A 13,577-nucleotide genomic window follows, 5' to 3' on the forward strand; every position below is an offset into this window, starting at 1 on the left:
ACACGCGTATCCTTGTGGACTCGTGAAATTTCCTAGAAGATGGCTGCTCTGAATTTTCCACCAGATTATGGGACCTTGACTTCAAAATGAAATGCCACATTTATTTGACTTAAAACAAGGACTGAAGCACTTGTAGTCAATGTCTCAGATATATGTATGTATGTGGTGCCTCTTAAACACTTCAAGGTTTCACAGAAAAGCAAAGTGCAGGAAACAATCACATTGTAAATAACAGGTAGCATCCTTTGCAATTATTCACAGGCAAAGTCGAGGAATTTGTATGGCATTATGGTTATTTTGAGCACTCATTCATAGCAGTTACCCCATAACAACCAGTTACTTATGGTGAATCCAGCAAAGTCGCACATAAGAGGCAGATCATTGACTGAATCCGGGAAAGTCCCACATTTTCTTAGTCCCTTCCTAGGATTCCTAGGATTAATTTCTGGAATGTTAAGCAGCACCAAAACAACAGAAAAAAAAAAATTCCTTGTCACCAGGCAACAAAAATTGCTCACAGGTGAGGAACGTTGCATTGATTTAATCTGTGGTTTAATCAAATCTAAACAGAAGCTTTTAATAAAATATGAATGTGTTTGTTTTTTTTTATTGTAACCTAAAATAATTACCTGTGAATATCCTGGAGCATTTGGTCATATGTGCATCTTGTTTAGAGGATCTCTTAACTTTATTCAAATATCTGAGTAAGACTGAAGACAGACATCTACTGGCAGATACTGGTACTGGTCACAGGGAAACAAAGGAGGCATCAACTGGCATAGTTCACTGCAACAGCGGCTTCCATTTTTGTAGCAGATCCTGGTGTGGATTAGTGTTCATGTCAACTGTCATTAGTAAATATAGAATTGTCATATTATAGCACACCAAAAAATTTATTTTTTTGACAGGTGACTTGTTTGCATAATTCATTGCATCCCTGTTTGCTCACAATATGCACGTCTTATTATAATAATAGCTGCGTAGCAAACAATTTGTACAATCAGTATCAAAATAAGCAGGGCTGAAGCTAAATGCGCTGCTAGACATTTCTACATTTCTATTTTTTTAATCTCCTTGTCCAATGTTGTCTAGTAACCCTGAGAAAATGCTGCTCCCTGACCTAGCTGGCATGGTCAGAAAAGAACAGCATGAAAGATGGGCAGGAATGCTGATAGAAAGCAGGGGTTCAGCTCCACTGGCACTGAGAGGGCTTAGAGCCGTGGACAGGCAGCCCCTTTTGTTGGAGAGCAGAACTTCTGTGAGAACTCTTGAGCCGCACAGTCTGAGGTGATGTCTGGCCTTTTCAGCTACAGTGGGACAAAACAGGCTGCCTCTTTTTCCCATCGGTTTTATCTCTCTTTTATGGACTGAGAGGGACATGTGCTCCCATAGATTTTACACCAGGCTGAGATTAAAGAGCTGTGGTCATTCTTTGGCATTTTGGTGTTGGGATAAAAAGTGTCTTTATTGCTAGCCGATTTTCCCATGGTTCAAACTGAAAAGGTCACACCCTAAAATTGATTTAGTTAAATTAAATATCAGTTTTAAAATGACTCATAAATGCTTGACCAACTGTGAATGAATGAGTGGCTGGAGAACAAATGCATATTTGTGCGAGGAAAAAAATAAAATAGACATTTCTAACATGCCTCAGGGTCATTTTGTTACCTTTTCAAAGGGAAAAAAATTCACTGGTTCGGGAAAATAGTGAATAGAAAACAACAAGAACATAAAGAATTATGATTTTAAAGCACAAATAACCCAGTCTATGATATTTATTGCAGTGTAAGTAAATTATTAAAAGTTTTCAACATTTATTAAAAATAAAAATCTGAAAAGTGTGGCGTCCAGTTCTGTTTACCTGTTCTGATTGTTTAGTTTTCTTGAAACAGTTTTTGGTCCAAAATCACTTGCAAGTCTTTTCTTCTGAAGAATAGATTAAGTTATGTTGAATGGAGAGCATCAGTGAGCAGGAATTTTCAAGTTCTACAAATTTGTACGTGGATTTAATCTTATACTTTGACCTCACTCTTCTAAAACATTGAAATGCTTTGATCTAAACTGTGACACTGTAGTTCCGTATACTCAGAGTTGTTAGAAGGTGAATATCCATCCATCTTTCTGTCACCTCTCACCAGCTGCCTTGTCCCAGCTGAAGAAAGCATACCTAAAGAATGATCTTGCCACCGCCATGTTTCACTGTGTAGGTGCAGGGTTCATTTGTTGCTGTGTGTAGCATTTTACATGTGGGGGGGAAAGATTACATTCTGGTCTCAGCTGAGCAGCTTCTTTCATTATTTGCTAAGTCTCCTACCTGACTCATAACATACAGCACACACTTCCTGCCGCTCCTCGATGACAACAGATTTGTGGAGTGCATGAATAGTCGTTGTCATCTCAACTGATTTTCTCACCTGAGCTGTGGATCTTTGCAACTCCTCCACAGTTACCATGGACCTCTTAGATGCTTCTCTGATTATTGTTCTCCCTGCTCAGTTTTGGTGAACAGCCGTGGTTGGTCAGTTGTGCTTTATCATTCATCTTCCACTTCACAAATAAGTTTTTTGTTTTGGTCTACCAGACACAATCTCAGTAAGATACTTGGGAGTTTTGTGAAAAAGGATGGATATTTTTGCAAGACACTGTAGCTGATACATGCCTAACAATTGACTTTATAGTTTGCAAACTTATTTGCATTATTTATTTGGAATTTCTGCCATTTGTGTGTTTCAAAGTCTCTATCTGTTTACTTTAGCTGGTATAAAGTGAAAACGTTGTTTTCCTTACTGCACAGGCAAGGTTCATCTGAAGCGTTTCAGATGATCTCATGAGTTTATCCATCACCAAGAACCAGATATCATGTAGCATTTTAATGGCCAAGGAGCATTCTAGGAGAATGTGTTCACCCTCATCTGATCTCCCTCCTGTCCGCTCCCCCACTGACCCTGGTCTCACCCCCACAGCTCCCCCGAACCTCCAACAGGTCTACTCATCCCCCCCTTCTGCCCCAGCTCTGTGCTGGAACTACTCTAAAGCTGTCAAAACACCCAGCTTCTCACACTCCCTGTGTCCACACACCAACCCAGAGCTTTAGCAAACACACACTCACGCACCCACGCCCGCACAAACACACTCAATAAAAACAGCCTCCATGCAGCCCATTCACTGCACCAAGTAGGTCAGAGCTGCAGTGGGTCTTCCACACACACCCCTCATCACTGTGGAACTGATAACAATATCAAAGATGGAATTGTACCTCTAGTTTTGAAATACACATATACAGAGAGAAAGAGAAAGGCAGAGAGGGAGAAAGAAAAAAGAAAGAGCGAGTTTGAGCACAGATATCTTCAGAGTATCGTTTTACAAGTCAGGTTTGGGGAAATTTTTGTTTGTTGACTTGTTTTAAAGAGGGGAAAAAAAGAATGTGAGGCATGAGTGCTCCCTTGCTCACTTACAGCAAAATTTTAGAGGTCAAACGTTAAAGGTGAAAGTGACATGATTGAAAAAAAAAAACATAATCTTGCTATAAAAAATAAAAATACCAAATGATCAGCAAGGGAAAGACAGTAAAATTAATATATGCACTGAAATTCAAACACATCTGCCTGGATCAGGCGCGCGCACACACACACACACGCCCACACACCAATCAAACGCATGTACACAAACACTCTATTCAGATATGGAGAAGTGACTGAGTGTTGCCAGAGCCAGCACCCTGTCATAAAACTGAGTGTGTTTTGGCAATGGGTGATGAGCATGTTAGCAGAGTGTGAGTTAAAGTGAAAAATAATTCAGTGCTTGATAAGGTCTAAGAGGAAGCAGAGGAAGCCAGAGGCTGATCATATTGTTTACTTGAAGCGCTATCAGCAGCCCGCTTTTTTTGCACTAGTGTCTGGTAAAACTCTGTCTGATCAGCAGCTGTTACCTCATTATATCCTGATGAAGTCACTGCATTCCTCATAGTGAAAATAAGCAAAAACTCTGTGACATTATGAAAGGTAAGACTAAGACATATACTTTCAGCCATTCAAGCACCATCTTTAGGATATGGGCATTTAGCCTAAAAACCCAACATTGTAACTGAATATAGAATTTTATATAGTCATTACATAAAAAGTTATTTTTTCAATCTTAGCCTCACGTTTAATATTGGAGCTTGGCAGAAAATTCATCAAATTACACATATACGAGTAGTTGGCAGAAGCACTAACAAAGGGATCTAAGTTTAGTCCATTTGTAGTGTCCTCTGCATTATGGCATAAAAATAATATATTTTATCGCAACACAAAATAGTATTATTTAAGAATTTTAGGGGGACCTCGGTGAGATGTTCAATGCTTGGCATGTTGTTTTCTAACTCTGCTTTAGGAATCTCCTGACCTGTCTGCTGAGTTTGCTTTGCCTTCAAGTTTGTTCACTACTATTTCCTAGTAAACCTATGAAGGCCTCCATTAAACAGCTGGGTTCATGCTGAGACTAAATTAACAAGAAGTGAACTCATTAATTAGGTGTCTTATTAAGATAGTTGATTGTGCTTAGCTTTATTTAGTACAGCAAAGTAAAAGATGCACAGAAAACTTTCAGAGATTATTTTAAAAAGATAAAAAAAATAGAAAGTTTGTATCATTTTCCTTCATAATCATGTAATATTTTGTGTTTATCTGTCCCATAAGCTCTTACTAAATATATAATGAAGTTTGTAGTACTAATAGAACAAAATGTTCAATACTTTAAATTCAATGAGGCCTTTTACAAGGCACCTGAAACATTTATTTTGATATAAAAAATGCTTTCTAGTATTATTTTGTTAAATATTTTTCCTTTAAAAGCCAGGAAAATACTGACTTTCAGGCATTCACACTGAAAAACAAAACTTAAAGTTTTGTCTGGGGAAAACTTGAGTTTGAGTTTTCCCAGACGATAATGATGTGATGTATGATCAGCCATAAATTTCTTCTGGTGATGATAGGTCATGAAAGGGGATGTATGTGAGGAATGCAGAGTGGCTTCAAGTACAAGCCCAAAGGCTATGAGGCTGGCAGATAGCAGATGGAGGCCAGGATAAATTAGAAAGAAAGGGGTATAGCTGCTGGAATTTAACTTTGATATGTTCAACTTCACTGTTTCACAGTGTGATCCTTAGAAACACTGCCTGGAGAGAACAAGAAGTGCTGTATAGTTTACACTTTCCTTCAATTGCAGCGCTAAGTCTTAAAAAGATAACCCAATTAGAGTTTTGGGGCATATGTGGTCTAAACAATTATCATCATACAGCCCCACCCACCCACATCGGCACATATCAAATCAGCCTGCGTTCCCTGTGGGTACTACATGGAGGTTTAAGCTAAACGTTAAAAGAGAAAAAAACACTCAAATGTGAAATTTGACATTTACAGTTGCTGAATTGTTTGTGTATTATTTTAAAATGCAAATGTTAAGCCTATCTGACTGAGACAACAGATTGCTTAAGGTGCATATTAAGATTTTAGGGTGCAAAAGATTTGAATCTAATTTTTTCAGTCTTTCTTGAAAAAGAAGGCTGAAATAAATCTGCCTCAGAGTTACATCATATCCAAGATGTTGCCCAGGCATGACCTGCAATGCTCGAACACATGTAGAGACACACATACTCATGATAAAAATTTTACTCTTTCTCAGCCTTAAATAAAGCATTACACCCTGACTGAAAATCTCAGGATCAGAAAAAGATTATAATTTTTTAGTGCTGTCTATTAATTTAAAAAAATGATCAGATTAATCACATTCTGGAGTTGTGATTTACCACTATTTCAAGCTTTCAACAGTAAGCTTGAAATATAAATATGCAAGCAGTTGTGGTTCTTTCAGGAATGTATGAAGCACAAGAAGGGATGTTGCCTTTAGAGCTATTAAAGCCCATATCTTTAATCTATTCTCTCACAAATGCCATCAGAGTTAGGACTTTAATTTGGCTCAAGGGTCTGTCTCTGTCTTCACCGACTGTCCACTGGATTCACCAATTGATAACGTGATTTTTGGTGAGGGTCTACAACTTAACTTTTTAGCTCTGACCCGTTCAGGATCTATTAAGAAATTTAGAATGATTTCTACGTTCAACATCGACACCAAAGGTGCTTTTCAAAGTTGCAGAGCTCAACAATGCAGCCATGTTCTAGGACAGAAAGTGTTTTTGCCCTTGCAATCAGAGGTCATGACAGTGTGAATGCCTGAAAGGGGATTGAATGAAATCAAAATTACTCTATTAGCTTTGTCTCTTGCTCCTGTTTCCTGGTTAAGGTTCACCAGCACAAAGTTATAATATCTGTGATTTATTTTCTGGTGTTAAGATTTTAATCAGAGTCTAAGAGGGAAAAAAGAAACAGGTACCTCAACTTCCCTTTCTAGGTCATGCCTTCAAGATAATAAGCTCTCAATCAGACACACATGCACAATCTCTGCTAGATGGAGACACAAGGGTCAGTGGAGGTCCCTCATAATCTGTGGCTGGCAAGTGTCAGGGCTAATCTTATTAAGACTCTCTTCAGCTGTTTCTCTAAACTCTTAAAGTGATCGTGCTGAAAAACTGCCACTAATTATTTTTTGCAACCTGAAGAGATTCTCTAAAGTCAAGGTTGGCGGAATGATGTTTGAGTCAATGGGCTTCTTATAATACTAGATATTTATAAATCTTACAATAAAAATGGCAAACTCAGGGATTGCTTGGAAGAGGTGTAAACAATAAGGAGGGTGGATATTGTAAAGAAAAAAAAGATTTTAAATGCCAAAGGAAGTCAGTAAGGAACAATTTGTGGGTTAGATGACTGAGTGGCTGAGAAGGATCTTAGGCCGTTACAGAAAAAAGGATGAGTCAGGTGTTTGAGTCAAAGGATGGAGAGCTGAGATCAGGAAGCAAGTAACTAAAACAGGAGCAGATCCAGGTGAAGGGTCAGAGAACCAGGGTTAAGTAAGGTCAGAAGAAGTGAATCTTGTAGCACTTAGGAAAAATATTCCATTAATGAAAGTCTGTGCTAAACTAGTTCTGTGCCTGATGGAAAGCTTCCACTTGAAGCTAATGCCATGCATTGCAATGTAAACTATACACTATGTGTAAGTGCGTTATTGACCAGTGCATTAACAGCAGATCAATATGTGATGAACAACAAAGTCTTATGTAGGTGAGTTACCTCGCTGCAATTTACTTTTAAATCTTTCTGAACTGAAGTTTGTTGTTTACCTTTTGACACAGGACCTGTGATTATTTTTACGAAAAGACAAATGTTGAAAGATAGAAAATGCTATTCATTTGCAGAAAGAACTTGACAAAAAAGTAAATTAAGATCTTCTCAGCACAGAAGAGAAAAAAACATATTTGTAGTACATCAAATTTTTAAAAAAATATATTAAATTGCATGGAATTGTGAGAAGTACTGACCAAAGGAGCAATTACCTTGAGGAGAAGGAAAAGTTGTGAAGAGTGCAACGTATCTAACCTTCGCACAGGTCAGTCAGTACTCTCAAAACAGCCTGATCAAACAGAGAGTGAAGCCAAGACAAACACCTCTGGACTGCAGTCTGGGACAGAAAAGCAGAACTCAAGCCTTGCTGAAATCGTCCTGTATGGAGTTACTTCAGATCCAAAAACTGCAACATTTCAGAACATCCACATGGCTCTTTATACCTTGAAATGAAAGAAGTATCTATCTATCTATCTATCTATCTATCTATCTATCTATCTATCTATCTATCTATCTATCTATCTATCTATCTATCTATCTATCTATCTATCTATCTATCTATCTATCTATCTATCTATCTATCTATCTATCTATCTATCTATCTATCTATCTATCTATCTATCTATCTATATATATATATATATATATATATATATGTATAGAGAGAGAGAGATAGTACTGTAATAGACAGACGGACAGACAGATTTATATTTATAGCTATATATAGAGAAATATAAAACTATATATAGAAATATATAAAGATACTTTTCCTACTGTGTAGCTCTACATCGCTATTGTACTAATTCAATATTCATCTCTCGTCTGAGCTGTTGCTCACACATACAGAAATAGAGAGGAGAGGAAGTGCAAGGGTGTAAACAGCAAAAATCTCAGAGAGATTGAGACACAAATAAACCATTTTACGGCGAGACAAGGTATAACAGGAAGGTCCCCTTTTTGTCTGTTTACTTCAAATAGTCTGCAAGCTGTTTGTCCATTCACTAAACTGAGTTCCTCATATTGTATTCCAATGGAGAAACAAATAACAAATCTATTGTGAGATGAAAAGCATTTATCTCAAAAGCAATGCACTTTAATTTTATTCAAAGGGGCCCTGAGTGGATTTTGTAATCCCATTTTTTTCTGTGAATAATAAAGAAGCAAGTAATCCTTCAGATGACCTAAAATAAATATAAAAACATCCCAATAAAATGAAATGTAATACCTTCGATTTGGATCAGCTGAAAAGGAATTATCCTGTGTCTCTAATTTAAGATCTACCTACAAGTCTACACAGCTAATACACTAAGCATGATATCCTAAAAATAGTGCAATGGAAAAATCTATACTAGTGTCCAGTTCTTTCTGGACACCAGTATGGTATCCAGCACCGTGGCATAGTATACAAACAGCTTGACATGATCATCTCACACTGTGGCCACATGTCATTTATTTGCCATTGAGCAGTACTCAGAAACATGTTTGTAATATTTGAGAGAGGGCAAAGGATAGGAAGGGCTGACTATTGGTTTATTATTATCAATACTTTCAATGTGTTACAAAATTTCCTGAATGCAGCTATGAAGCCTTTTGTAATCTTTGGAGTTTAAAAACAGACTGCAATGTCTAAAATGGGAATACCTTCTCCTGCCAAAGGCCTTATAAATTGACTCTTTTTTGGAAAGAAATAGAGTTTCTTATTTACAAGAATTGACTGAGCATCATATGGTCTCATATGCTGTAAAAGTGCTGCATAGAGGTACATCTAAAAAAATCACTTAGAATATTGTGAAACATGCATTTAGAATATTATTTTAAAAGTTCAGTATTTTTTGTCAGTCATTTCAGAAAGTGAAACCCTTCTATTATTTTCCCAAACAGATGAGTTTTTAAGCCCAAAATTGTGTATGTCCTGCTGGAAAATTTAATCAGAATCTCCATAAAAGCTTGTGAGCAGAGGGGAGCATGAAGTTCTTCAAAATCTTCTGGAAGATGGCTACGTTCACTGTTGACTTCAAAGAAAATACAATGAACCAAAGCCAGGTGACAACTGATAGTGACATGATCACTGACAGTGGAAACATCAGCAACATGTTTTCACTTGCTGAGTGGAAACACGTTGCTGAAGAGTGGAGAAGTGTTCTTCTCCACTCTTCCTCCAGACTTTGGTAACTTGATTTCCAAATGCAAACTTTGCGTTTATCTGAAAAGAAAATTTTGGATAGCAGAGAAACGTGTGCAGTTCTTTTTCTCCTTAGCCCAAGTAAGATGCTTGTAGCTCATACGCAAAATTTAGAGGCTTTTTCTGAACATAGTGGAGCTTGACTCCAGCCTAGGTCCAATCCGTGTGAAGATCCCCCAATTTCTTGAGTGGATTTTGCTTGAGAACCCTCTCTAGCCTGTTGCTATAATTGTTGCTGGTGAAAATGTTGCTACGCCTTCCACTCAACTTTCTCTGAATATGCTCGGATACAGACTCTGAACAACCAACTTCTTCAGCAACGTCCCTTGTGGCTTCTCTCTGTGAAGGGTGTTGATGGCTGTTTTGTGGACATCTGTCAAGCCGTCATTCTTCCCTATGACTGTATCATTCTGGGTCAGTGAGAGAAAATTTAGAAGCTCAGGTGTTTTTAGTTAATTAGCTGATTAGGGGGTGACACTATGAATTTCCAATACTTAACTTTTTCACAACATTCAAATGATCTCAGACAGAATTTGGGAGATAAAAGCTTGAAATATTTCACTCTGTTTTCTGACATCTATGTAACATATATGTTTCACTTTCTCAAATGTGACAAAAAAATAAAATGCTATATTTGAAAATTAGAATATTTTCAAAATGTTCTCTTTTTTTTTACATGTACATGATGGAAAGAACAAAAGCCCATACAGAGGTGGCTAAAATGAGCTTCATCCATAAGGTGGCTGGACTCAACCTTGTAGGCAAAGATTTGAAGTTGCACCACCTAAGAGTTGAGCAGCTGCTCCATTTCATCAACAGGGATCACTCAGGGTGGTTTAGAGATGTTAGTAGGGTGCCTCCTCAGCACCTCCCTTTGGGGGAGGGGGTTTCCAAACACATCCCAGAACTCACAAGAGAGATTAAATATTCCCTCTGGGGTTGGAACTCCTTGGGAGCGCCCCCTGAATGAGCTGGAGATTTTCACTGGGGAGTGGGATGTCTGGATCTTTCTCCTTTGCAAACTTAACTCGAGACAGAAAATAGATGAATGAGGTCTTAATGTCCCGCAATAAACCTCACTGTATTACTTATCGTTCTATCTAAGGGAAAGTAAATGGCAATTGACTAGAAAACCTAAACAGCCGTAATGGACTCAAAAAGTCAATATTTCTCCATAAACTGGTATCTGGTGGTGTCTAATGCTTCAAAGTTAACTGTCACCTGATATTTAGTAGGAATCATAATGGCTTGCTTGATGAAATATTTATGCTAAAATGTGGGTAATACATTCTACAGTAAGACAAAGAAGGTGGATAAAACGGACAGCAAAGCACTCTGTTTTCAGGTTACTCCATTTGGAAAAAAGTCTACAGATTTCTGTGTCACCAGTAAATTTTCCAGTTTAAAAATGTTCATCTTCTATATTCTGAAGTTCTTCTAATTACTCTACTTTAATAATAAAATAAAGTCAACAGAAGTTACAGTATCTCAGATAAGTATTTGTACTCTTTGAAGAGTTTGCATTTTGTCACATTACAATCACAAATCTCTATTATTTTGGAGGATTTTATGTGATACAAAAATAATGCATGATTGTTAAGTGGAAGGAAAATAATAGAGTTTTCAAAAACTTTTAAAAGAAAATAAACTATTGGTGAATAAGTTATTTAAATTCAACAGTCTTTAATCAGATGCTCCTCAACAGAATCACGTCAAAAGTCATCAATATGGAAAATAAAGTCATGCTGTGCTTTACATCAGCGTAAATAAAAATGCTCTTGTTAAATGAGAGAAAAACACATATTCATTACACATCACCTGAGGATGTCGTCCCATAATGAAAAACATTTTTTGGTCACACTGTGGTGGCAGCAGGAAGGTGCCACCACATGCATGGACAAAAACATGCTTTGTCCATGCTTTTGTTCAGCATGGACAAAGAAGTAGATCTGAGTTGACAGATAACTGATTAAGTTAAATATATGAGAATACCATACACAAGCCTGTTAGAGTGTACAAAAGACTCTGGACTAGGACAGAGTTTTTTTTGGGGGGGAAGGGTTTGGCTTTAATATTTGAAATCCCCATTAAGAATCTCATAACTGAAGGTATGAAAGCTAAAAATATCCAACCCCTCTGAATGTACACAGTGAGTCAATTTCAGAGACTCATTTGGGAGCAAACCACAGAGGCCTGACCCAGGCAATCAATGACGAGGATGATGACAGAGCTCTCTTCCTCAGAGTTGCTACCATTGGTTTCCATAACTGACTCATCCATTCAGAAATGTAGGAGAAATGGAGAGAGAGGCTGATGAGAGGGTGTCAGTCAGGTTGCATCAGCACTCTGAAACTGTAAAAAAAAAAAAAAAAAAACTGGGCAGGCCCACAACAATGTATGAAAAGAGCAGCAAAGGGAAACACCTTAGTTAGCTGACATTTATAGACACACAATCACAATTAAAGATTAAAGTCTTGTGGTTTCATGAGAGTGCTTGTCAGAAAACAACAAGTCTCACCCTGATTTATAGGAATGACACCCTTGGGTGTTTCCTTCTCTGGATATTAGTTCAAAGCCTCCAATACAAGAGCACAGATTAGTGCCCACAAACCGGGTAAAGACATTTATGTCTCATTGTGTCATTGTCCTTGTTTTGGAATTAAAATGTCAATGTGTGACACAAAGAGTTGTTCGGTGTGTTAAATGACTTTTAAGTGCATAGGATGGCAAGTATAAACCTTTGCTTCAGCTTATTCCTTTTTTGGGGGTGTGAATTATTAGTTTTTAAAATTGTTTTTTATTGAGTTTTCTTTTTTTATGTTGTTAATTTACCAAGATCAAGTTAATCTGAATCTTAATTTGTATCTATGTCATGATAAAAAAAAAAAGCACAAAGAAGGAAGAGTGACTACAGAAATCACTTTTACGTTATTCAGAAATAGCTGTAATCAGTGACAAAAAAGGACAAAACCCAAGTCTGTGCATGACATCTAACATGGTGGGTCATCCTCTTAGGCTCCCCTCCCCCCACAATGTCTTTCATGGACAATCCCCAAATTCTGATCTTTTACTATATTCTTATGTTCCCCTCCAAGCACTGACGCTGTCTACACCGCTATAGCTGCTAATTAGGGCTCTCTTGACTCTCAGTTAATGAGTTCCGCAGCTTCATTTTAAAGGACAGCCAGATGGATAGACAGGCAGGCAAGATGGGAAAACAAACAGGAAGATAAGCAGACAGTCAGCCAAGGCTTGCAGGCGCTAAAAATGAGAGACGCTAGAGATTACCACTGTGTGAACAACACAGAAGCCTGACATATGGGAGTGTTTGGGACCATGCAGACATGTAAAGGACATGGTGTGTGGGTCAAGTTCCAGGGTCCTGCAGGGGATGCAGAAACACAACACACCTGTTTGTCTGTAATCAATCCCCCTACTGCAAGCAAGCGTGTACAACTTCCACTATCAAAAAATTACTTTATTTTATATAGCCTGAAATGGAATGTGTGATTGCTCAACACACATACACTTAAATTTCTAGTTGGCATTCCTTCAGTCATTTGACGTTGGAGCCAATTCACCCAAGGGGATCAGCTTTCTGCCATAATGAGGGAAGCAGATGCTGAAAAATAGAAACCCTGGGATCAAATTGCATATGAGAGTTGAACAAATAAACACACAGGAGGATATATTTGCTGCAGTGCTATGTTTACACAAAATCACATGGACACAAATACAAACAAACATGGAAGGTAGGTACTGCCAAGCAACAAATTTGTCCCACCTTGGTGTTTGGACCATAATGCGTAACCCTTGTTCAGACACAGACTGAGACACAGCATTTAGTACATAGTACCTTGAAAAAGCGTTTAAGTACAATGAAAGTGTGGTATGTATTTGTGCTCAGATCTCTTCACTCTTATACCCTTATATAAAACCCAGCTTTACCATTTTTCTTCAGCTAACTAGTAAAAAGAGTCTACCTGTGTGTGATTAAATATAAATATAACAGTTCTGTGAACGCCTCAGATATTTGTTAGAGAACATTAGCATACATCTCTCAAGATTAGGAAACACATTAGACATGTCAGCTGTGGAGAGTTGTAGAACAGTGATGGGTTATAAAATAATATCGGAACTCTTGCACGCCATGTTCAGCGTGACGCATGGTGGTGGAA

General features: G+C 37.7%; 1 protein-coding gene across 2 annotated transcripts in view; it reads right to left on the bottom strand.

The window, feature by feature from the left end:
* The window catches only part of LOC102234696 (rho-related BTB domain-containing protein 2-like), a 44,973-nt gene that overhangs the window by 25,078 nt on the left and 6,318 nt on the right, over nt 1-13,577 (bottom strand). The window lies entirely within an intron of this gene.

The sequence above is a fragment of the Xiphophorus maculatus genome, chromosome 12 (assembly GCF_002775205.1).
Source record: "Xiphophorus maculatus strain JP 163 A chromosome 12, X_maculatus-5.0-male, whole genome shotgun sequence".
Lineage (NCBI taxonomy): Eukaryota > Metazoa > Chordata > Actinopteri > Cyprinodontiformes > Poeciliidae > Xiphophorus > Xiphophorus maculatus.